Source organism: Anser brachyrhynchus, assembly GCF_964034855.1.
Source record: "Anser brachyrhynchus genome assembly, chromosome: 7".
NCBI lineage: Eukaryota > Metazoa > Chordata > Aves > Anseriformes > Anatidae > Anser > Anser brachyrhynchus.
The window spans coordinates 33,841,591-33,868,181 of record NC_137701.1 but is presented as its reverse complement, the minus strand read 5'-3'; the positions used below and the strand labels follow the sequence as shown (position 1 = coordinate 33,868,181).

At 41.5% G+C, this 26,591-nt stretch overlaps 1 long non-coding RNA gene across 5 annotated transcripts in view; it reads left to right on the top strand.

Moving 5' to 3' along the window:
* Nucleotides 1-26,591, top strand: part of LOC308197964 — a 70,164-nt gene that overhangs the window by 26,356 nt on the left and 17,217 nt on the right. For 3 of the 5 annotated variants that reach the window (XR_013953478.1, XR_013953479.1, XR_013953480.1), the window contains exons 4-5: nucleotides 46-297; nucleotides 928-1,246. This is a non-coding gene — a long non-coding RNA (uncharacterized lncRNA). Of the gene's footprint in view, nucleotides 1-45; nucleotides 500-927; nucleotides 1,247-22,460; nucleotides 23,847-26,591 lie in introns of those variants that run through there. The other 2 variants (XR_013953481.1, XR_013953482.1) reach the window with 2 other exon arrangements.

Below are 26,591 nucleotides of genomic sequence, written 5' to 3'. Positions count from 1 at the left end.
CGGGTCACTGCTGGGCTACCTGTTACTGCCACTTGTTTTTCCTAGGGAAGAAGGCACTATTCAGGCAAACCAGGGCAGATCTGGGGTCTATCCTCTCCCTTCTGAGACAACCCCAGTGGAGGTCTGCGTGATGCGAGATGTCTGACAGCAGATGAACTTCTCGCGTGACTGGTGTCCAAGGAGCTGCTTACCTACACCTGTCTGAAGGGTTAATGCTTATCCACTGAGCTCAGACTTCTGGTCCAGGTGCAGGAGACCACTACATGAGTTGAGGTGCAGGTTTGCAAGAGGGAAGAGGTAGGAAGGCAAGCAACAAAACTTGAGAGCAAGCTCCTGTAGAAACGTTAGCAAAGGCAGATATCCTGGCCCATGCAAGCTGCGGGCCAAGCTTTATCCAACACACAAACCTGACTGTGCCTCTGTTGATTTTGCAGGATGAGCTTTTTATTTGTAGTTATCCCTTGATTTTTTTCCAAATAAAGACAAACTGGCAGATTGAGTTTATTAGAAGTGTGCCTAAGAGGGTCAGGCAAGCCACTGTAATGGTCTGTTCTGGTATGTGGATGAGAGGGAGTGGATATTAAGCTGCTGCCTGTGAGCGTGCCACACTGTATTTGACTGCCCCTTCTACCCTCATTGGCATTCTCTCTGACCAATGTGTCTTTATCCTCTCCTCCAGGGAGTTTCAAGTCTGCATCTTCCTTGGTCATCGAGTTGGTCAGCTCTGTGAGGGGGAAAAAAATGAAATTGCATTATTTGCTCATATAAATTGGTTTCTCAGAGTAGGCTAATGGAGTGCTAGTGATTTATAAAGCTGATATATCAAGAAAAGAGATAATGGGAAGATACTTTCCATTTTTAAACCTTAAACAAAAAAAAGCATCCCTATGAGTTTTATGGCTGGCTCATAATGCATCTTTCCTGTAGGTAACGTATCTCTATATTTAGAGAAGCCAGCGCTGAGTTTCAGGATTTATAGGAAGCTGTGGGCACTGTCCTCCCAACCTCAGCCTGCAGCTGCACTCAGGGATGAGGTCTCTGGGGCAGCCGGCATTCCTCAGCATTGCCTGGTCCTGTGTGCTGCCTCCTCCATCCCCACGCCGTATTAACATGAAGTCTCCTGGGTGCTGAGCTCCCACCCCTGCCCTCCTGCATGCAGAAACGTCTCCTGAACAACAGAGGCGATGGTCCAGTTGCCAGCTGGCAGGAGTGCTGGTGGAAAGGAGGATTTCTACCCGGCTGGAAGGTAATGGACAATCTCACCTTCCCTGGATAACAGCTGGGAAGGTGATCAGTCCATCTGCTGATCAGTTCTCTCGGTAGCATGATATCCTGCTCGTACATGTTGATGTTGTTGGTGTATTGAGCTGCTAGTCTCCCTTTGTCACTGCTGGGACTGCAGCAGCTCCAACTGCGAGGCCTGGGGTGAATAGCTGGGAAAGGACTTTGCTGCTGGGTGGAAGTCCTTCAAAGCACTTGTACACGCTGTATACCTTGTCTTGTTTTTACAAAAATGATGAGAAAATGTCAAAATTATAAAGTCCTGATATATTACAAAAAAGGCACTTGCCACTTTGAGGTGTTAAAGTTTGAAAGTGGATTAAATAATGCACAAAGGTCCCCTAGCTGGGAAGAAACCGAGTCTGTTAAACTGGTCAGTGCCAGGGCAGAGAGCTGGAAGGTAACCTGACTGCTGTGAGAGGCAAAACTGTGATTCTGGTGAAGACATTGTTTGGCTGTCCTGATGATTCCTACAATGTGTGTTTATCTGTGTAAGTGCTTGAGCACTCAGTCCACATACCAGCTACCTCTTGCAGATAGGTTCCTATCCGTCAGTTCTTGCTGACTGTGTTTGAAAGCCTGTTTCTTCAGACTTTTGCTGTTGATTTTTTTCAACTACTCATGACAGTAACTTCTCTTCTGCTATGTGTTTTTATAAATGTGGTGCATACCTGGCTGTGGTCACAAGAGCTGTGGACTCGGTGAAGTAGCAGTCTCCATGGTGGTTATTTAAAGTTGGTATTTATCTCAGCAGTAGACTGAAAAATCTTGAAAAGAAAAATCTTGAAGAAAAAAGAAATTTGACAATGTCCTGATGGTCTGAGCTAAGGACTGAGACTAAGACAGGACTGAGAGAAGAATGCTTCTTTAGAGATCTCCCATTCAACCTTTTTTTAATTGTTTTTCCGAGCAATTTTCTAAGTCTTCCAAATACTTGGAGAATGAGTTAAGTTTATTGCAACTATTTATATTTCAGAAGAGTTTGGATTATCCATCTTATAAGTAAATTAGTTTCTTTTTGATGCCAAACTGTTATCTGCATAAATAACTTCACTGCGCATCGTCAGTTGCAGCAATCCTTCATTTTGGCACCTACTTTAATATCATTGTTTATTTTTATCTATTATGTTCCATGTGAGATTAAGGAAAGGTTTATTTTTTTATTAAATGGCAACGTTATTGCTGATGGATGATAATTTACAGCTCTGCTACCAGTAAAAAAGAAATAAACCTTTTGTTTTTATTATGCTCTTGGAACTGATTACTGGTATAAAAGAAATAAAACAACTCATACATCCAGGAAAGCTTATTGCATTATCAGGCAATACACCTGCCTAACTGATGAATAGGACTCAGTCACGCAGTTAATAAAAGCCTGGAGTTATTTCAGGCTGAAATATAGTAGAATAAAACAACACAAATATTGTTCATGACAATTTTACCATCATAAGAGAATCAGAGATGCGAGTTGTGAGTTGAAGGTAGTGAACATCCTGCTCTAAGTCTGGACTTCTGGCTTTAGATTAATCTTTTGTTTAGCTTTCTAAATATCATAATAATTGCTTTGACTTTAAGATATGTTTGCAACTGACTTGGTACTAATGTATGTGTTTCAATACATAAAATCCTATACCTTTTTTCTTAAAAAGAAATATAAAAAGATTGTCCAGATAACAGACTCTAGTCATCCCAGCAACAGCTAATCAACAATAGCAAAATTTTGCTCAGCAGTATCTTACAGCCCACCATTAGACCATCTGGTGAAGGAAAATAAATATCCCAGCAGAAGGAAATCAAATTTTTCCCCTTCCGGGCCTCCACCGTTGCCCACAGCAGCAGCCCTGTATAATGGACTACACAAGTTCTACAGATAAGAAAGAACAGGGGAGCAGGATGAAGAGAGCTCATAAAGAAAACCCAAAACAAATGATCCCCACCCCCCATCTCTAAGACAGAAATACTGACTCCTTGTGATACCTATTGATGTTACTGAGCTTTTGGTGAGACATCTTCATCTTGAGCCTGGGGGAGCTCAAGGGCAAGCTTTTCACTCTCTCCTCTTCCTCCTTGCTGACTTGCTTGCCTTGCTGTTTGGTACCTGAAGGAAGGATTGGGCTCATGAGATGCAGTTTGAAATGATTCAAGGGTCCAGTCTCATTAAATTTTGAGGGAAGACCAGACATGTGGCATTACATGTCATACCATTAATGGGAAACAAAGCCTTCTGCTATGCTACTCTACACATTTCACAAATGACAATTCTCAGCTAGTTTTTTCCATAATTGCTTGAATTACATTTGAGGGAGAGGGTGGCATTAAAATTTTTAGGTAGAAGAAATTTATGAAGGCTTTTTTATTTTCCTTGTGTGCCTAGGGCAAGCTTTCTTGGATGATCTTGCAAAGGAGAGTTGGACTTGGCAGCTTACAAAGTCAATGAATTTTTCTCACCTTTTTGCCTGAAATACTTATACCTTCAAAATAATTTTTAAGTAAGCTTCTGGGCTTTCTGTGGCAATTCTCATCTCCTGCATACAGAAAACCTTAAAAGTATAAATTGTTTCTTCTGACAGCTGCACCTTCATCTTTTTCACTACAGTTTATGCTGTTTTCTCTGTTCCCACTGGACACCACCACCTAATTCCTGTCCCCTTTGAATGAGGGAGGGAAACCACATTTACTTTGTAAGTAGACATTTCTTACTTTAATGTAATTCAGGGCATTAAAATCAGTGCAAGTCAGCTCAGTGAAAGAACAGCTAGGTGACTTCTGATCCTTTTAAAAGCAAGCTAGAGAAATTACTGGAAAGTAGCTGTCAGGTTCAAAGGTATTTGGCTCCACGTGGTATGTTTACAGCTTCCTCAGAAGCTGAAACAAATTGCTAGTTATCAGAAAAAAGCAAACTAGGGCTCAACTCCCCTTCTCTTTACGTCATTCTGAAAGATTAACGCATAAATAATTGTGGGAAGCAAGCAGATTGAATATTCAATGAAATAGGAAAAGAATTATCCTCTTGGGAGGACAAGAGTATAAAAGTTACAGATCTTTGAATCATTTCTTTCCAAGAGTCAGTCCCATTTCTCTACATGACACATTCTGGCTTCTTTCAGTCTCCATTAATAAAGAAAAGGTCCAAGAATGGCAATACAAATGTGTACAGGGCATTCTTGGTATCTTTGGGGAGTGTGGTGTGGTCTTCTCTGACCTTGGTGTTCCTCACTGCTGGGCAGTGTCTGGCACAGGGCAGCCCCCAGACTCTTGTCTCAGAGGCCACCCCTGCAGCCCCCCACTGCCAATCCCTGCTACCTGCACCCCATGCACGTACCAGAATAACTCCGTGCATGCAGAGCAGGTTTCTGTTCACAGGACTGCTGCATGGAGACTACCACAATTTTTCAGGGCTTGTACTGGGAGCTGTAGAGAGCCTTTGTGGGTCACTTTGGTAGAACTTGAGAACTGGATGTGTTCGCAACTGAAACCCAGGAATGTTTTAGTGCTTTTGACACTAAAATGCGTTAATTTTATAACAGACTGGCTTGTTAGGCTTTGTAGAAAACTGCCCATTGAAAATGCTGATGGTTTGCGTCCCCATCTTCTGAATGGCATCTAAATCATCGTTATGTTGAACTCCCATCGCCATCAATAAGGCACATCAAAAGTGAGTAGAAAGGGAAGCCAAGTTTGTTTTATACGTTTGATGCTGTAGAGTTCAGACACAAGGCCGTATATCACTTCAACATGCAGTTCCTCTCAATTTACGTTAAATAGGGTTCACTGGAGAGTTGCCTGTCTCTTCTCATTCTTATAATGGACATTGAGTTTTCTAAAAGAAGACTGACCTAATTCTCTCGACAATTTTGATGGTATTTCTAAGGCAATAGAAAGAGTATAAATGAATGTATCCCCTCTGATCATAAAAATCAAAGCAAGCACCCCTCGTTAACAGCAGGCTGACCCCGGAGTTTCAGTAATCCAAGAATGGCGTGCATCAGTCAGGTTTTTCATGTCGGAAGTCTCCAGCCGACCTGTAAGGTCTTGGTAGGGCCTTATGCTCTTTGTAAAGAGCTGATGTTTAGATTTGACAGACTAGGACACCGAGAGCTAGAGAAGTCCAGCTTTTCCTGCTTCAGTACCACATTGAGCAGCATCAACAAAATGCTTGTCAAACTTTCAGCTGCTTTTGTGCATGGCTTTCTCTTGCTTCTTTTTAGATCCTCACAGTACTGCATGTTGGCATATTTCCTCCATGGCGAGAGGTTTTCAGCATCTTGAGGTGGTTCCAAGGAAAATAAACCAGCTTCTGCTAAAGCTTAGGCCATCAAACAGAGTGGAGGGGAATGTGCTTTCTCATAATGCCTTCAAGCTGAGAAGGTTGAAGCAGATGAGATTTTTTAATCACTAAACTCATAAGGAGGTTTCTCTTTCCCTTTTTTAGAATTGCAAATTCTCTTTGATCAGAGGGAAACTGATTTTCTGAATGACACCTGTTTTGTACGATGATTAAGATGTAATAACCTCATTTGTTCATAGCATGACATCTCCTAAAATAACAGTAGCAGCTTTAATACTCAACAGTTTGACATTTCCATATTGCCTTATGGAATATATTTATAAAAGATCCTGCTAGAATTGATTGTGTAACACATGGCTTAGATCTGTGCAAGTTCTAAAATCAACGGTATATTGAAATGTCTGGAATTGCAGTTATTTCGTAAACTTGGGGAGATTGCTAAGTGTAAGCCTGTTTTGCTCTTTTATAACTGTTTGTTACTGAAATACTTAAGAGTAATCCTACAATAATAAGTCATTCACATGTACATAATAAAATGCAAAAAATACTGTAGTGTTTTTTAGTCGAGGGAAGCAAATAACTTCCAGAGGATTTTAGAAATAATACTGGGAGAAAACGAACAGGATTTTAAAGATGAGGAGAAACACGGCACCTTGACAGTACATTTAAAACCTAACAGTAGAAAAAGATGACTATATGTGTTGTCAGTGAGTAAGCAAGTTAGTAAATTTACTGTTTTTCTCAGTTCTTTAGGCAGTATCTAGCAAGGTAAAGTTCTACAGCTTTTTTGTACGTGGTGTTATTTGGTCCTACACTAGGTTGTGAGGTCATTTTCCTGCATGTAGGAGTGAACGTTCGGAGAATCAGAAATTCAGGTAGTTAAATCAGAAATCAATTCCAGCCCTTTACTTGGCTGAATGTTCTTTGCTGAGTACAGAAAATTGGATGTAGTAGGTTTTTGTGGGGTCTGTTTATTTGTACATTTCTTATGTGGAATTGGGTTTACCAATTCTTGTGTTCTTGTGCCTGCAATGAGCTCTATCTGAACTGCTAACGTACTGCATGCATCTCGTAAGCCTTCGGTGACTGTCATCTCTAGATAAAATAATGTAATTGGTTACAGATTTCTTTTTCTTATGACTTATTTCTGTTCATCATATAATGTTTTACAAGTCCTTAAAACTTTGCAGCTGCTAAATGAGGAAAAATTCTTCTTCCAAAGAATTTGTCTTTTACTTGCACCCAATAATGCTTCTCTGTGAGCCGATGCTCTGTCTCTTCCCATAGCTGGAGAAGACATTTGGATTTGGAGAAGAAATTTTATTTTAAAATAACCTCTTTTTGCATTCTTGTCCCTGAGCATTGTTGAGATGGGGGAATGGGAGAGTGAGGGGTTGCTTTAGTAAGGAACGGTAAGGAAGCATTTGGAGAAGATTTTGGTGCCTCTTCAGCTGTTGCATGTGCTGTAGGAGTATTTCAATGTTCCATACGTTTTTGGTAATTTGAACCTTCAACTCCTTTGAATCAGCTATGATAACAATAATAATATAAATCTTTCTGAACTTTGGGGCTCATTTGACAGTTGACTCCTCAAGGCGAAGTGTCTCTGGGCAGGGCTTCCAGGAACACTTATCTGCCTCTTACAGATTGTGCAAACTGGAAGGGAAGCAAATATCTGCTTGTCTTGTTGGATGTTCATATTAATAATTCAGCTCATTAGATTCCTATTTTCCTATTGCCTGCAATAGATTTTTTTATAGTTTGATACATTTCTGTGATGTTGTAATTCAGCAATGTGCTGCTCCTGGCAGTACTGCTGGAGTCTCAGAGGGGTCTATACATGTACTTAAATATTTTGCTGAACAAAGTGAAGAGTGGATTTGTATGAGTGCTTTCAGTTTTAAAAATTGCTGCAAGTATTAACACCTACTCATATTCAGGACTTACTGAACTACAAAGGGCAAGCCCAGCCCTTTGCCTAACACCCATATGAGAAGGAAAAACAAAATCCTCAGTATGTGCTAGAAGTGTTTGGTTTTGTTTGGTTTCTGCCATCCCCAAGTGATGACTGGCTGCTTCTTGAGCCATGTATGAACCTCCCTACGGGTGCTGCTGGCAGTGGCTTGGCTGTTCTGCACAAGGACACCCAGTCCATGAAAGGCAAAACTTAGTCTACAGCTTTCCTAGTGAGCCCAAAGCCAGCATTAAGCATCCAGCAGCAATCTAACCATGGCAGCCCAGACAGGGAGCAGAAACCCACCCAGGTTTTAGCATAGATATTTCCCAGCTAACACCTGTGCCACGGCAGGACTTCTGGCATCGGTGCCTCGCGCAGTTGTCTAGCGCAGGGTTGCCTGTCTGAATTACAGCCCTGTCTTTGACTGAGCTGAGGACAAGTTCTGAGCATCAAAGTCACTTTTGAAAATGAGATTTAGGGGAGATTCGAAAATTGGATTTCGCTAGCCTATTGACAGGCTTCTAAAGGACCAGCCAAGTGGGCCAGGGAACAGCTTTATAAATGAAATGTTATTTACTAGTGGAACATTAGGGTTGCCTCTGGGTGAAGCGTTTTGAGTAAGTTTTCCACTGAAATCATTAATGAGCTGAATTCAGAAAGAAAAGCAATGGCTTCATTAGTTGCTATGATACAAAATAATGCAAAAATTCTCACTGTTATTACTGCTGGTGCTGCAAAATAAAACACTCGGTGTCTTATGGATGCTACATGTTTAAACCATGTTTGCAAACCTTCCAGAATATATAAGCAGCTGTTATTTTTTTCCATATCAGGTGCTTGAAAAGCTTATTACAGTCTGTTTCTGGGGCTTAGCAGCTGCTTTATAGTACAGTGACTGGTGTTTGATATATGAATAAATCAGACAAGATACACCACGCAATATAAAAGAATCAAAATGGGAATGCTCATTACCCCGATATATGCTCTCAGAGCTGCAATGAATACCTGACTAGTACTGGAAATATATGCAAAATTTCATGAATCAGTTAGTCTGTACTCGAGTGACTTTTACCAGCAAAGTGCTTAAGCTAAAGCAATTCTTTTGTACAAGCACAGAGCTCCATGAAAGTGTTTGTATCTGAATCTGAAATGAGAAGTTAGCACACAATTGGAGAAAGGCTCAGTGTCCTAAAAGATAAAACATCTTCATAAGGAAAAATGTTATTCTTTATTATTTGCATGGCAAAGCACCGAAGACCTCATCTGAGATCAGGAGCCCATTGTGTTAAGTTGTTTACAAGCAAAATTGTATACATTTCATTGTCCCAAGTGTTTGTGTTTTTCTCTAAAAGACGTTTCTTGCCAGAATTTACGAACAAGGTGCAAGAACCGTTTGGTCAAGTTGTGCGTTGGGTGAGTCAGCTGAAGGTGGCCTGGAGGAGGGAAACAGTAAAAGTAATTATTTGTGGAGAAGTTCTAGAAAATACGCTGTGTGCCTTCAGAGGAAAAAAAAAAATACTGACTGCATTCACATTTTATTGTTTCGTTATTTTCCTTATGACATTTGGCTAAGATTGAGACATCCTGCCATAATGGAAAATGGCACCGTAAAATCTGCCTTAGTCTGTGAAGGACCTTAGTGGAACTCCTGCATTTTTGTCGGGTTTAGGAAACCAAGGGCAATTTTTAAATGGATCTGCTGAGGGGTGCTTCAAGGAACTGCACAGGAAAAAGAAGAATATCTTTAGCCATACATACGAATCATTCTCTCCACTGAATTTCAGAACGTTAACCTTCAGTGGACTGTCTCTAAGAAGACTGGAAACAAGTATTTAGCTAACTTGAAAGGTAGAGGAAGAGGTAAAACTCTTTTTAAAGAAAGTGTTCAGACTTTGATTTTTCTTACTAAGAAAAGTGAGCAGTATCAGCACTGATATGAAATGAGCGATACTGTGATATCAGGTATTGTAGCTCAGCTCAACAAACTAGATTTGGCACTAGATCAGCCTGTACTTGAAAGCAAGTAAATCTGATAGTGCGTTTGGGACTTGAAAAATGTCATATCTGAGGCAAGCTTCTTTTGAATACTTGAAATTGTTGAAGGCATGGATGGTGATGAGAAGACAGTGGGTGAGGCCTAGATGACACCTGCTTTATAAGCCCAACTTCATACTTCAGAAAATGTACTGGCACAGTGCACCTGTGGTTCATGAAAAAATGTTCTCTGCCCTTCCCCCTGCCCCATTTTTTTCAGACAGTGAATCCATATGAGTAGTGATCAAAAAGTCACCAGTTTTCAGATGAATTCATCTCTTTCCCATTTGAAAGTTATTCATGTGCAGGTTTTGATGTGTGCTGGTGATGCAACGCTTTCAAAGGGTCTTGCAGACTCGTGTACCCAATGATGTGCTGTGCCTGGGTGCTCATTTCTGATGCCTGGTCACTGGGGTGATTATTTGCTGGATTATGTTTTTCTTTTTTAATTTTGCTCTTGTTCAGCATTTTTCAAGCACTCCATGATCATGGAGTGCTTATTTGGATCTCTCACCTCTGAAATGGGTGAAGTTATCAACTCAGATACCCCATGTCACTTCTTTAGAGGTGAAGATTTCTGCTCTGATGGTCAGCAAGTGATTCAGTCTTCCTTTTTCTTGACGTTTCTGTGGCAAGGAGTCATTCTGAAAACTGATGTTGTCTTGCACCAGAGGTTGTTTTGGCTCTTCCTACCCAAGGTGTTCCCATAACATCAGGGGGTTGGGTAGGTTGACTTGGTTAGGGTAGGACAGGATTTTTAGAAGATCTACATCTGGTAGCAGCAAATACTCCTATTCCCTTGTGGATTTTTTCCAAGAGCTCTGGAAATGGAAAACAGGTTAAAAGTGATACAAATCCTTTGTATTGAAGGAGGGAAAATGTCCATTAGTTGTGTGGGTGCTGCTGATGATCTGTGCCTTATTTCACTGAGATGTCTCTTTGTATCTTGAAACGTGGATTCATCTTTCTCTTATGAGTTCTCTCAGAAATTACTCTTCAAAAAAGTGTCAAGCCATGTAATAGATTTGTGTGGCTATGACAAATTACAGGAAAGAACAAAAACATTTTTTTCATCTTACTAAAAAATAGGGCAATTTTGAGACATTTTTCACCAGGAGTAGTTTTAATTTAATGACATCTCAGTAGTCAGATCTTTTTAAAGCATATTCCATGACAAAACGTGAGACATTTGCAGTGGCCTTTGTGTCATTAAAGAAAGTGAACGTATTTAGATTTCCTGATGAATGCTCCTAAAATCATTCTTCAGTGTTCTTAAGGCTGCAACAATTTTCAAAGCAGTTACCCAGTATTTTTTTCAGCAGACATTGACGTTCTTGACTGTCGCTTCAATGTGCCCAAAGATTTCAGCAGTTTACAGTGTTCTTCTCAAACCTGTGTTCACTGAGAGATGTCCATAGATGTGAAAACACCGTAGTCCAGGTGCAAAGAGGTGGTCAACCATTTTGGATGGTTCTGTCCTGTAGAAAGTTACCGTATACCCATGGACTGGTACCCCAGAAGACACCTGGGGAGCAGCCTGGTTGGCTCTTGAACTGGAGCAATTGCATGGGGTTTTGTGCTTCTTGTTGCTGTGTCAGGTGGGTGTCTGTGACCTCTCCAGAATTCTCAACATTTTTGGGCTGAGGGTACCTCTGAGAGCAAGAGATGACATGGTTCTCCCTGCTGCTTCTGGGGCAATTTTGCTTACGTGCTCAGCTGAAACTGAGGCAATGGGATTTTGAAGGTGGTGTTAGCAGGACTGTTTTCATCTGTTACATGGACCCACACCTGGAATTACTTTATTTGTTGCTTTTTAAAAAATTTGTTTGATCCTGATGAGGGATGGACAAGGGGAACCTCTTCTGGGGTTGCTCATGTCCGCATATTGCGAGTACATCATCCCTGGGGATTGGGTCCTGGCTATGGGCTGTGTGGGGTAGCTCTGTCCTCCCATGTGTGCACAAGCAGCCATTTATATTTAAAAGGATTTTCCCAATTGTCTTTCCCCTCCTTGCCACCACCAATGATCAATAAAATTCTCCACATCTCCTCCAGCTACTGTTGGTACTTGTAGGAGAGCGCTGAGCAGGAGTGAAGTGTTTCTGGCGGAAATACTGACATCAAGGTGGGCTGACCAACCTCCTACCCATCTGGGCCAGTACAGGTGTGAGCCTGAGGTCATGGGACATGCCTTGGTTCGAGGTCTGAAAGAACAGAGGCTATGACCCAGTTCCAGTGGGTCTCTCTGCCTTTTCTGAGGAGAGAAAAGTGTATGAAAAAGCTTTGTGGTCCTCTTGAAGGAAACAGAGCAGTCGCAATCCAATTATATCAATTTAAAAAGGAAGAGACTTTTGCTGGAAAGGAAATTGCTGGTCTCAGTAAATTATCTTATGGAAACTCTTGAGGGTAAAATCCTACTAGTTTTGGGAATATGTACGTTCTCAGGCTAGCCCTCATTGCTTTTTGTGGTACTTTTTGCCAGCTGAAGACTTCTCCCACCTACATGCGAAAGGGAAGAACAGACCACATAATGGTAAAAATTTCCCTCTTAGCCCCCCCCCAAAAGGTTTCTGTGCATCTGTTAAAAAGCCCACATGGCCATAATTACTCCTGTTTTAAGAACGTTTTATGAAGACTAACTGTAACATCCTAAACTTGAACACAAAATATGAAATGGTGCCCTCCAGTCCTCTATTCCTGTGACAACTGAAAATCTTTGATACTGTTTTCTGGTGTGGGAAAGATAAGAATAAAGGATCAGCATGTTCTGCTCTCTCTGTACTGTTTATAAGCCTGAACGTGTCAGTGTCAAAGGATTTTGAAGATTTTCCACCTTAATTTTCAGTATATTCTTGAAAAACAAAGCCAAAAGATCACTGGGACAAGCTTTGACATATATATATTCTTACCAATATTTCTGTCTTGAATGCTGAATTGTTAGTACAGCTTTGCTTGTAATGCTGTACTTGTCACTGAAATGTTTTGCTTATCAGAAGCACTACAAAGAAAATGAGTCTTGTTTAAAAGAAAATACAAAAAGTAAATTGGTAAACGTTCGCATCATGAATTTGGAAAGCTTTCTTATTAAACTTTGTTATATCTTTTACTACAACACTCAAGTGAGAACACTTAATTTCACATCATTAGCTTCTAAAATCTGGCTGGTTATTGGTCCTGCCACATATCCAGCCTGATTTACAAAGGCTGTCAATGCCTTTGGCTCCCTGTGACTTAAGTGGGACTTGCAAGTGCTCAGCAAATTTAAATATCAAGCCAATATTTTTTTCAGCAATTTATTTTACCCTTCGATTTTTCTAATCTTTTGTGAAATAGTATTTTGGCTGACAATCTTCACTGCTGGCTTGAATCCCCTTTCCTTCCCATGGGAGAGAAGGATGCAGCCAACTTCAGATATCTCATCCAAACAGTATATTTTAGTGCTACGAATGAATTAACTTAATCAATGTAGTAAGAAAGATATCTATCAGCTGCTCTTGGTTCATTATTCCACAGGTGCCATTCTTTGCATCTTCATCTCTGTTTTTCTCTTTTTAATCCCAGTCCTTTTGGCTATTCTTTCCTTTTGGACTGTTTATGCTACTGTACATGAGTATAGCTGGAAGAAAAAAATACGGAGCATTTAGTATGTAACGCTTGTTTATTTAACATGAGAGCTGTAGGTTTTGAGATGCCTAAAGAGGCAGATGAGTCTCTAGTGGGTTTTGGAATGGTAGTTACATGCATCCCTAGGCCACTAAATAGTTTTAAAATGCTGACCTTTGAGTTGTAATGTTTTACAGAAAATGACAAAAAAAAAGTCACGGGAGGCCCTGTTGGTGTTACCCACAGCCAGGAGCTGCCTTGAAGTGTGGAGGTGTGCAGTCAGCTGGCAGCTCTCTGGGATTTTGCTTCCTGGTAGAAACTTCTGTTTCAAGCTGTGTAGCAGCAGGAGCAGACTGGCTGCTGGCTGGGATTTCTTCTGGACAGGCGGGGAGTGCCCCAAACTTTCTTTTGCCCCAGGTGCTTACACTGCTTTGTCCATGCTAGGAGCGGTGCTGCTGTGCCCATCATCTGAGGAGTTAAAGCAACACCGCTTTTTATTAGCTTCGTGAAATACCCCAGCTGCAAAGCCAGCTTTGGTGTCACAAGACTCAATCCTTTCTACAGACCAGTGTGTCCATTACAGGCATGTTTCTGTGTCATTTCAGCTTATAGCAGGGTAACATCAGCAGGGTGAGCTTGGATCTGCCTGCAAACACCATTATTGGCTTGGCCACAGATGTTTTGCTGTCCTGCAGATTTTATCTTGACTTTGTATTTTTACTTTGTATGTAGATTCTAAAGTTCTCTCTTTCTACCCCCAAATTATTCATCCTTACAAGTGTGATATTGAGTTTTTGCAAAATGCTTGGGGGTGCAGTTTTAATGAAAGGTGTATTAAAAACTTTGTGGGATTGTAGAAGTAATGATCTCCCCGAGGTGATATTAAATTCAGTCTGTGTCTACTTTGCTAATGATGGTCTGAGATATTGGTAATTAGATCTGTGTCCGTTGACTGTTTGAGAGGAAAAGAGACCAGGAGGAGCTGACCAGGGAGGGAGCGGGAAAAGGCTACACAACGGCTCAACCTTTGAGTCATTTTGGAAGGTGTTTGTCCCTGTCCCCATCTTGCTGGTCTGTAAGGCAGACACAGGAGTAACAGGAAATCTTCAGAAAAACATTCAGAGGGATGTAAAACAGCCACAAGTAGCTACACCTGAGCCCAGCAACTGCAACCTATTAATAAACACCCAATTTTCTTTTCATATACATTCATGTCAGTAACAGAAACCTTTATGCAAGAAGCAGACAAGGGAAAGCGGAAAAGTCAGGAAAGAAAGATTGACTCAGATATGGGTGTGACGAGACAGAACTGGGAGCAGGAAGCTTAAAGCACAAGAAAGGTAAAAAAGGAAATAACACTAGAGAGGAAATGAAAGGAAGAAAAGTGGCAAAGAAAATAAGGGGGAAGAAGAAAGATAAGAGAAAATAGGACATCCACGTGTTGCTGCCTAAAAGCTGTGCAGTGGTACCCTTGAAAGATGAAATAAAAAATAAATGTTCATCAAGAGCAATCAGGGCAATGGTGTGCCTAACTTTGGTGGCTGTGTAGATATTGGGATCTTTGTTTTCCAGCGGTAGGTTTAAATCTAACTTATCTTTCTGAGGATCAGACGGGACCTCATGCTCAGATACAGGGCCACCTCTGTGGAGGTGTCAAGGATTTTCTAATCTTTATCAAAACATTACTTGCCTTGGGTTTGTTTTGAAACTGAGTCAAATTTACTTTTTGACTTCCCATGCCAGAATGGGAAACAACAGTTTCGTTTGGCTTTACTAAAATATAGAAAGCTACCCCTGATGGTTGGCACGTAAACAGTGCTTGGAAAGGCATGTGGGAAGGGAGCATGTGAGGAGTTAACACGCTTAACAATCCCTGAGGTTGTCAGAATAATTAATGCTTCCAATAAACATGCTAATTAGTTGACGTGGAGAAAAATCTTCCTGGGTACATGTTGGACTTTCTCATATTATCCAGAATGCAAACACCACCTTATCATATCCTTACCTTTGAACACTACCTCTACATCATTTCCTGGGTTTAGACACTTGTTATTGACTATACGAAGAGCGGCGAAAAGACTTAATAAAATCTGACAGCAAGCAGCTTTTCCTGCCTGGAAAGATTAAGTGCTCAGCACTTTGCATTTCAATTACCTAAAACTAATGGAAAAAATATTTTACATTTTAGCCCCTTATTTGGCAAATTGCTTGGAGGAAAATATATTTCTGAACTGGAATTACGTTATTCTTTTAAAAGTGCTTGAAAAGTGGATTAATCTATTGGCTGCAATATATAAGGCTGCATTTTTAATTAAGCAGATATTATGCAAATTTTAATCAATACTATTGTGTCTTCTCTTTGCTAATGTGGCCACTGCCAGAATTTTAGCACTTTCCTGATCTAAAAGTATATTTTAGAACTGGTTATATAAATTGTTTCCTATAAGTCACGACTATTCTCATCTTCATAAATTAGCTAACACCATCACTTATCCTTACCAAGGCCCATAAATGAATGTAATCAGTGGAGATTTTTCTGTTTGAATGGTCATTGTATGGAAGAAAACACCAGCTTGAATTCCTGTTCTCCATTTGTTCTGTTTGAACTCAAAGTTTTTCATGCAGAAAGCTGGTTATTTAAAGCAGCACATACAAATGACTTGAATCAAACTGTTTACTGAATACTGTCTCCATAAATTATATCTTTCTTTTTCAGTATTACATACTTCCGTTATAACAAGTGCAACAAATCTCTTGGCTTATGGATAAAGGACTTGCCAATTTCAGTATCTGAAGCATTCTCTTGCAGAGCAATCATGTATTTCTCGGCAGGTACATCATACTTTAAATATTGTTAGTAAGAGGAAAAACATCATTTTGATCCTGAAACAAATGATACAGCAAGTGGCTTGAAAATGTGTATGAAAAATATGAAAATGTGTATGAAAAATTTTAAAGGCAGAATACTTGATGCTTCTGAGTTACTCAAGCAAATGTTCCCACTGTAGTTGGCAACTATCTCTTGAGTGATATTGCCCTTTTAGCCTGGGCAGTTGCCGGTGTTACTTTCATTTATTCCCTTCCTTTGGGAGAAGAATTAATAATGTGGGCCAAGTGTTCCTTTGGCACAGCCATGTTTATAAACATGGATTGCATGCAATTCTGTGTGAACGCAGTGGAAAATGGGCTGCATTTGCAGCAAGTCCTGCATCGGAAGGGATAAAACTCACTCTGGCCCGTGCTTGATGCTGCCTCTTTCTTTGCTCTGGGCACGTCCTTGCTGCAGAGCAAGGAGCTGAGCACAGACTGCAGCTGCACAGCATCTCACTGGAGCTGAGCACCAACTGCTTTTGGGAACTCCCCAGACTCTTCTAAGAGGAGCTGCTCTCAGGTGCCCAAATGCATGGCTTTGAGCAAGGTCCTCCCGCCGAGAGGAGACCAACTCTGGTGCAAGAGGTGATAGGGGAGATCTGGAGCATCCCTTTGCCCCTAACTCAGGCTGTGCAGGCACACAAACCTGTCGCTTGGTTTTCATATTTATATTTCCATGAGCCAACAGCTCATGGGTTAAAACAAAAGATGAGCTTTCCTTTAAAAATTCCTGCCTAACTTTGATTTATATGTTTGTGGTTAAGTTGCAGATGCATTTCTGTAGCTAGGAACAACAAAATGATGACAAAGTAGAATGAGATGGCTTTGGTATGTTCTGGTTTTGTACAAATCAGAATTAGGTCCTCCTTTCCACTGAGCTAGTTTTTTATTAAAACTTTAAGAGTTTTCAAAATAATGAGAAAGTTTAAAGTTTCATATCTCCACATTATTTCATGGGATAGAAAAGTGTCTTAATATGTAAAAAGTAATAAACAAAGAGTTTATAAATTGCATCATGTGGACCTAAGCAGCAGTCTGTCAGATGGCAAGGTTCAGTGGCTGGTGAATAGCTTTATGTCTGGCAAATAGCTGATGGATCATGACCTATTGAGTTATCTGCTACTATATATATATATATTCATTTTTTTAGTAATTTTCAGTTGAAGAGCATCTAGTGTGATGATCACAATTGTTTTGGAAAAAAAACATAGCACAGAATGAGAAAAATGCCTTTCCTCATGCCACAGTTGAATACAGGTTTTGACCAGTTAAATACTAAGGGGAATTCCACTGGCGTGAGGACTTGATTGAAATGTGGCTCTGGCTGAAGAGAACAGTGAGAAAATCATAGAGATGGATTTTGTGAGTGGGAACCCTTTCTCCCTCTCTCTCTCTCCCTCTTTTCTGGTTAAATTGGAGATGTAAATACATATATATCTCCCTGGACTGTACTTGATGCAAACATTTTGTACCAGTCAAGCTTTCTCTGCCTATTTTAACTCGTTGCACAGTCTAACACAAAATGTTCATTTTTGTCCCTAAGATTTTATTCAGAAAGGCAAAGTAATTTAATTAATCTTTCATTAGATATGCTGGTCTTCAATGGAAATGTCTGCATGCAAATTTGTTAGGCAGAATTTGCTGTCCATTTCCCACTTGCTCTGATGTATCTACTCCTGCATAATAATCTAGAGTTTGCAATCTGCAGCGTGGCAAAGATAACAGTGATTTGGGACTGCTGATTCTGACAGCATCCCATTCTTGTTCCATTTTTAAATCCCTCTACAGAGATGGAGATGGTAATAGGGAAAAAAGGGTGTTCCTCAGGCAGAATAGCAACGGGCAGAAGCTGACCGATAATCTCCTGTATCTCGTAAAGCGCTCTCATTACTGACAAACAAAACGGGCCACAGAGTATGGTGGAATTGAATTACGGCTGCTGTCGCCCACTTGTCATGGCAACACACGAGCATCACCTCTGAGACCAAAGCCTTGAAGCAAATAGATAGTTTCAATTATCTAATTTTCACAATGAATGAGACCTGTTTATTGGAAATCTATAGGTGCTTGGCAATGGCAAATGGTAACTGCGAATATATACAGTTCAGAGCGAGCTGATTTACAGCCTCTTCTGAACTACAGAGTAGCAACGTTATTTCTTGAAATGAACGGATGCGGTGTAAGTACCCGGGGCAGAATAAGCAAACTTTGTCTGCTCCTTAATAGCTTTAAGGAGTTTGAGCTTGTATTTATTTGTAAGTGAGCAGTGGCTGGGGATCAGGAGCCTTTGTGCCAGGATGAATAACTGCAGATAATCACTGCTTTTCTGGAAGGTCAGTCACAGTATATAACAAGATGCCACATGTGGAAAACGAGCGAATAAGGGTGACATTTGCCACGCTAACAACTTAATAGAGTCAAACAAATAAGCTGGTAGCAGCTTGCAACAATTTTACTCTGAATTTTTCTCAAATATGCAGAGACATTTCACTTTTAAACAGCTTATTGTTTTGCTGGTTTTTGCATGTGGTTTTACGCTATAGTCCCTACATATCTGCCTAAATGTGCCTTAGAATAGGTGCACTAAAAGGATAACCAAATACTCGTTCGTGCCCTCCGTTTGGCACAGAGGCCTTCCTGCCGTGAGGACACCCTCAAGTGTCCTGCAAAGTCAGTGAGGGGGTGCTTCCCCCTCATGGGCAGCCCTTGTGGCGCAAGGTGCCATCTCATTTGGATCACGGCCTTAAACCTGAAGCACCAGGAAATCTGAGATACGCAAGGTGACTGGAGGATTAGGGTGGGGACATCACTGTTGCCAGGACATCATCTGGGCAGCCACTGGAGAATGGAGGACATCCACGTCGGCTAATAACAGTTCTTGTGGTTGTGCCCTCTTCACAAGTCCTGGATGTTGATGGCTCCGTGTCCAGATAAATCATTGTACAGACTCTGACACATCCAATGAAGGCACCCAACTTGGTGCAACGACACTGATTGATAAATAGAAACCTTCTAGTCTGTGGGGTATTGTAGAAACTGTTGTCGCTGCTGCCGCCTGACAGGAGCAGGGCACTGTTCGTGGCTAGGCAGGTACTGTCAGCCACGGGAGGGACCAACCTACGTCTGCAAACTTCTCACAGTTGGTTCTTCCTCCTGCCCAGGAGTGTGGCTCCCTCCTGGTGTAGATTCAGCTTTAATCCTTTGATCTTTATGGATGGATTGATCTTCTGCTGCTCCTTGTGGGAAGAGCGTATTGTCCATGTCTTGCTGACAGGGGAGTTCAGCTATTGCCAGCTTTGCTTTCTGTTGAGATATTGAGTAGGTCTCCATAAACCAAACAGCTGTGGCATAAGCACCATTTTCCTTCACTACTCCTAGGAATGTATCTTAAAGATAAGAAACTGGTTAAAGAAATTAGGCATTCCCTTGCAGCTGAGCTGCTCCCAGGGGAAGCTGCAGCCCCTCCTGACCAGGCAGGCACAGGCTGAGCCCTGGATTGCTGCGATCTGCTGAATGCCACGGGGCTGGCTTGCTACCACTGGGACTTACACCCCTACCTCGGCAGGAGGGCAAACTGTTTGGGACAGAACTGGCTGTGAGACCTGAAATAGTTTTGTCTTGTGTGTCCGCATAACCTCAGGGACATCCAAAGTCTTTGAGAAGTGAGGATTTTTTATTTTCAAAGTAATTCTTTTCTTTCATGTGGGATCTCGCCAACGTAAGTGCTGAAATCTCCCAGGATGATAAGTCTGGGGTATTTCACCAGAGTGGCTGCGGTGCATCCCTGAATGCCTTCTGTGGATTTGTTTGCTCTTTGGTCTATAAATGAACATCAAAGGAGCATGGTACTCTTATAAGAGACTCCTGATTTCACCTCACTTGAGTGGCTATTATTAAAGCCTGTCAAGGAACCAGTTTGAGCTTTGGTTAAAAAAAAAAAAATACAAAGGCAGTCAAATCCTTTGAGTAAATTGTTAGAAAGGCAAATGAATAGAGTTCTGTCTGAGCTAGGCAGAAAATGTAGTGTGGAGAATGGCTGCAGCCAAAGGAGTGAAGAAAAGCCTTACAGAGCCCCCAGTGGTACGTGCGTTGTTGGGGCAGTGCATTCACATGGGGAGAAGAAGCCACTGCTCTGCTTGTCTCCTGCAGGGAGCAGGTGAGCATCCGCATTTTTTGTTGCCTTTGCAGAGTGGCTGAAAGATGACATCTTCGACTCTCTATGGGGCCTTTTCTTCTTGCCATCTGCATGGCTTAGTTATGATGAATGAGCAGCTAAAGAGAACATTGTTTTTTTTGTTTTTCCTGGTTATTTGTAATCTGAACATGTACACCTTTTGTAATGTTAAAAGGAATTTCATAGGTAAATCAAGACCAAAACCAGAGATGAAACATGGACACTCTTGGTACACTGATAGCAGAGGGCAATTGGAAGAACTAAGGTTGTGGATTGTGTTGAACAATCACAAAGACCCTAGAAGCTGCAGTTAATCTCCAGTGTCAGTTATGACACTTGTGTATTTGAGTTCAGATCTATTGAGCTAAAACTGGTCATTTTTTAGTAGCGGATAATCACAGTTGAGGAACAGTGAAGAAAGTCAAGTCTCTGCTCATGCCCAACATACTCCTTAAAACAGGAGCTGCCTGCATTGGTGTTAAGTGTAGGAAGTTTCTTATTGATACCTTATGCCTGTTTAGATACAAAGATAATCAGTCTTTCTTTCACTAAAATGGCAGCCTGATGTCCGGATCAATAACTGCGTCTCTCTCAGTTTGGAGGACAGAGTGGACTCAACCTTTTGCTGGTATTTTGTTTACAGATATAGAAAATGCCATCCAAAAGGATTGCATCTGCCCAGCTTTCACTGAATACTGATCAAAGAGGACCTAGCATTTGTTAACCGGGGAAATAGGCTTGAAAAGAAAGAGAAATGCAAACGTTGCATTTGGGGAGCAAAAGGCTCAGAAGGAAATGAGTCAGAGGCAAGCAAACATCCTCCTTTGCTGAGGCCACTGGTCTCACAAGTCAGCCCTGCTGTATCCTCCCAGTCCTGCCGCCTGCCCGGGGTTGGGGTGTGATGGGGCATGGATCTGTTGTCTATGAGCTGCAGCCAACAGCCCCTGCATGGCACTCAGCATCTCCTGCGGGCATCTAGATCACAAAGCTATTTCCTCCCTGTGCACACAGTGCAGATAAGAAGCAATGCTAGAAATAACATTTTCAAATGTAAAATGCTGGGGAATCCTCCTCTTCAACGGCAGTTTGGCCATGATAATGACCTCAGAAGAATATAGTGGCTGATGTATTTTCACTAAGGATTAGCTCAAGCTTCAATGTAGCCATCAAGCTGCAACCTTTGCAGTGCTTAGAGCTGTTATTTCTAGCTTTGGCTTTTTTTCTACATTATTCAGATGGCAAATTTTATTTAAATTGGATGTAATTACATCCTTCGCCTGTGAAAGTCTGCATGGATGTTCTGAAGGTCAAGGATGGTGCAGACCCCAGATAAAAATCATTTAAGCTGCCTGAGAAACGTGTCCTCAGTTACAAATCTTCATGGGATTGATAAATGATAGAATAGCATAGTCTGCAGTAGCACAGGGTGAGACTTGCCACACTTACTCAAGTTTTGTAACTAATGTTGCATCCAGTCTTTTCACTGAAATGAGAAGTGACAAAATGCGGACCTTTCCAAAGAGAATCCCAGAAAGGTGCATAAACAAGTATTGGAACCCACTGAAGATAGATGGGGGTAGGTAACACTTAAAGGTTTATGTAGTGTCCTGCCAAAGCACTGGATACTTGAAGATAACACGAGAGAAGGGTGGTCTGTGCCATTATGCATTTAATTTCATTTTTATGGCACATTTCTTCAATACTGTACATGATAACTGAATGCAGCAGCTGGATTAAAAACATTCATGTCTTGTTTCCTATGGAGGGAAATCAATCCTTTCCTTTCCTTGATGTATTTCCTACGGAAGAAAATCAATTTAGTGTATTTTCTTTTATGTGAGTTAGTTAGTGATTGTAGGAGGGGGAAAATGCTATGCTTAACGTAAACATAAAGCAAATTTTTATGGTTGGCAATTAAAATAATTAAATTTAAAACGAAAACAAATCCCTTTTTGAGAACGATCCAGGAATACAGTTTCTATGAGATCTGAAATGAACTTTGTAGTCAGCCAGGCCACTCATGTGTCAGCCACCGGCATTAATTCAAGGAGACTGCAAGGAAATGAGGTTTACTGAAAGCCAAATTTGACAGGTGCCTAAACGCAGCTTCAGCCTCTTGAAGATGTTCCTCTGGTTCTAACTGAGGGAGGAGAATAAAACCCAGCCCTGCTGACAAACACCCAGAAGATCTTTATAAGAAGCTGCTGCTGCTGCCCCTGCGGTGTGATTGCCTTGGTTTCTTTTTTCCCTAGAGAATGGATGATTGAAAACAGGGAGATAACTCATCGCGGTCCGGTTCAAGGCAAGAAGATGGGATAGGCAGCAATGAAAAAATGTAATACAAAATAAAAATAGCCTGATCAAAACTGTCTTGATCTCCGATGGAAAACTCTGCACAGTGCTGAAGGTGAAGGAAATGAAGGACGGAACTTCAAACACCCCTATTGCAACCACAGCCTCCCCCTGTCACCCTGCAGGTGTCCTGCCTGGTGTGCAGAGGGGCATGGAGCTGGGGCCAGGTGGGGGCACAGCACAGAAACTGCCTCATGTGGCAGCAAAGTGCATAGAAATAATGCTGTTAATGGATAGTAAACTGCACAGAGAAATCATCATTGTCTGTGGTGGTTTAGTCAACGCATGGCTGGGGCTAGAGGTGGCTTGGACCATTTCTTCCAAAGCAACATGCTTTGAAATGGAAATGTTCTGTTGAAAATCTGCACTTCTGCAGAAGTTCCTCTGTAGCTTTGGCACCCTGAAACAACCAACCAAAAAGGGGTTTTGCAAGTACATTCCCCAAAGGCAAGAGCAGATACACTTTGTCTGTGGCATAACCATCGATGATTTTTCATTGTTCCCAGCCATATTAATGCTTTATCCATTGATAATTATTCAGCTTTAAACTGCGAAGTATTATTTACATACTGCAGTAATATTCTTTAAAGTAGTTCTCATAAAATGACATCCAACTTTTCTAGCCTATAATATCTTTCATGTCTTTGCAGCAGAGGCGCTGAATTCACGAGTAAACGTTTTAAATGGTTTTCATTGCAAATCCACAAATCAAGTTGCATTCTGCTTGACAGCACCTCATTTGTAAAGATGTCAGTCACTTCTCATCTTCGGCAGCATCACTCCTATGAAACTGTCAGTTAGGGAAGATTTCAGTCAAGAAACTAGAAATTGGGCCTTGGCACCTGTACGTAGTGTATGGATGGGAATGTAATAGTCAGAGGGCTCAGCACCTGCACGCAACAGCCAACAGCTGCGAAGTTCCCCCAGATTTTTATGGTGAAGAGGAGGCAATAAGGAAAATCCTGCATTGTTCATGAATTTAATGGCAAAATTTTACTGTCCTCTCTCAGACTGAAGGATTTCTTCCAGTATTCAGACACTTTATTTAAATAACCACACTAGAGAAGATTTGGGTCTCTCTGAAAAGTTTTCATGTATCTGGAATTAATGTCCTGCAAAGAGTATAGAAAATAACATGGACTTCATTTAGTTAAACAAACAAACAGGAGCAATTGTTAGGTAGCGGTGTCATGTCGTGTGGAAATTTTGTTTTGTGTTGAGTTTATTGTTTGTCTACAGTGATAATATGAATTAAATAACTTGCAGAAATCATGTTTTTAGAAAAACTCGTTCACACCTGTCTTATTATTAATGACACAGTTCAGATCATTGATTTTACCTCCCATATGACTGGCTAATGATTACAGAAAGGCCTTCAAAGAATGTAAATTAATGATATCAATTATCGCGAGCGATGGGCTTTATGGATTGTCATGAATACCAAGTGCCTCTTAGGGTAGGAACAACAGGAACAGATGACATGTGAAGTTATGCGAAGCAGTTAAGGTCATGAAAACTTAGCTTCGTATCTCTTTTTTAAAAAGGTTACTCAATTATAATAATGGTCAATTCTCAGCAGATTAAGAAAATCCTTCATCTGGTTTCCTCCCGGGCATTTAGTAATGGAGCTCCCACCTGCTGTTTAACGTTTTATCATGTCATTACCAGTGAAAACAATTTGCACCGGTGGCACTAACTGAGTGGAAGCTTCCAAATGTTATTTTTATAGGAATAGCTGTGCTGAATTTTACATGCCAACCGCATTCTTCGCTATCAAATTCCTTGCTCGTAGTAGGGTTTTTTTAAAGTCTAATTTTACTCATTTTTTTAAAAAAGAAGAGACTGAAAAGCAGGGACCAGCCTGTTTCAGACTAGGCAGCCTGCGATGCCACACTGGTTGTGTGGGGCATTGAGCTTTGCTGGTGCCGACCCCACAGCCCCCTGCTGTGGTGCCTGGCTTTGCGTGGGGGAGCCTGGGAGCCTTGAATGGTGCTGAGGAGCCGTTCTGCTCCAGAGTGAGAATTAGCACTTGTGGTTAATTGTCCAGTAATAAGCATTGGTAGCGAACACACAATCCATCAAATTTGCCAGCTCTCTGTCATCCGTTCCAGAGGTGTGGGACACGGGAGTCTGTGGTGGTTTTATCCAGCCACGTTTTACCCTGCCACGTAAAGCCAGTAAAGGGTCACCACCTGCGGGGCTGCTCCTGCCAGATACGGCATGCTGAGGGTGTAATCCTGCTTCTTGGTGAGAAAAGGGTTTCTACGTGCACCCAAAAAGTTGTGTTGGAGAAATAAAGCAATGTGCTGCATGAACCAGCTTGGGGTGTCCTCTGCACGTGGGAGTGACTGAGGTATCTGAGCTATCTTCGCTGTGGATAGCTCACAGATATTATGGTATTTCAGTGTAAAAAGAAAAAAAAAAAAAAAGAAGGAAAAACAATTTTTTTTTTTTAGGTAAGGAGATGAACCATGAGATTTTTTTCTCTTAGGAGCCTTCTAAATGCTTACGAGCCCCATGGATCTGTTTGTGCTCTGTTTGGTTGTGGTTTCCCTTTGAAGAGGGAGACTTTTGATAGAAGTGATGTACTTTATGCTGTGAGTGGGACTGATGTTGCGGTAAGATGTGAAATGCCTCGACAGGTTGGGGAGCAAGGGCTTCACGTCCCCTCCCATGCACAGCGTTCAGCTCATGGGCTGTGCTTTCTGCCACAGGGGTTTTCAACAACTTGTCTCCCTCTTTATCCCTTCCTCTCCGCTTGCTGTGCCACAGGGCTTGCCCTGGGGCTCTGCTCTTACGGACTGGCCCAAATTCTTCCTCCACCCTGCCGGCACCCACCCACCCACCCACCCACTGCAAATTTCTTGGCATGGCGTTATTACTGAGGTTAACCTGCAGTTCTGTCTGGGGCCGACCAGCTGGCTCTGCCCCAGTGAGGGATTTGTCTGAGCCAAGTGTCTACGTGAGGATGGCTCGGTCTCGAGTATGTTTGCTCACTTCTACTGACTTCCAGAAGAGTGATTTAAAGTGTTTGTTAACTTAGTGCCCAGCGAGACCCGACTGGGGGTACGTTGCTGCTGCTGCTCAGTTTGTAGAAGCATGGGAAGAAGTTAAATCATGTTTTGGGCTCTGCAATGGTTTCTCTGTGGCTCTGGGAAAGCTGCTTTGCTGTCTCCTTACTTGAGAAATGGAAGGCAGCGATGCTCACCAGCTTCACAGAGAGTTTGTGATAATTAATGTTTGAAGATGAAAAGCTAACTTGATTTTGTAGCTGGGTTTTGGCTTCTGTGTCTGCTGGTGGGAGACAAGAAGAGCAATAGATGAAATTGCGCAGAGACAAAATCCAAATCACTTCAAACTCCACTGAGGCTTACATAAAGCCACTGTAGCACATTCATTTTCTTAGGGATACGTAATAACTTAGAAAAAGTATTTTAATGGATAAATATAGATTTTAAGTCTCACTCAGCACTGTTCAACCTCCTTTCCTGTGCAAGGATGCAATGAATTTTCGCTGTAGCCTGACGACCACTGATTTGTCTTCACAGCATCCCTCACCACTAAACTTTGGGTGAGTTTGGTTTTAAAGCAAAACTCTGAAGCAGGGTTGGAGCTGAGATGGGCCTCTTGAATTTCATGCCTGGGCTGTAGTTGTCCTACGTAGCTTTTAAATATTTATTTCAAACGTAAACTCTTCTTGTACTCTATAGTCCAGTACATCATCCTGGGCCCAAATTAACAGCATTACCCAGGCCATCTTCAGCTGCCTGGCTTCGACACTTTGACACTGCCTCATTCCTCTTCTGAACTTAGTCCAGGGTAAAAAATTGTAGTGTCATCTGTAATGGTGAAAAATAACGTGGTTCAAACAGATTTCGGTCCCTTCATGGATCAAAAGCTTAAAAGATGAAAACACAGCAAGTTAGAGGGTTGGAGTGTTGATTTGAGATGTGTCAGCCTCAAATTACCTGCTTCTTTCTTGCGGTTAAAATGAAGCACAAAAGCCAGGTCAGGCAGAATCCAGAGCAAAA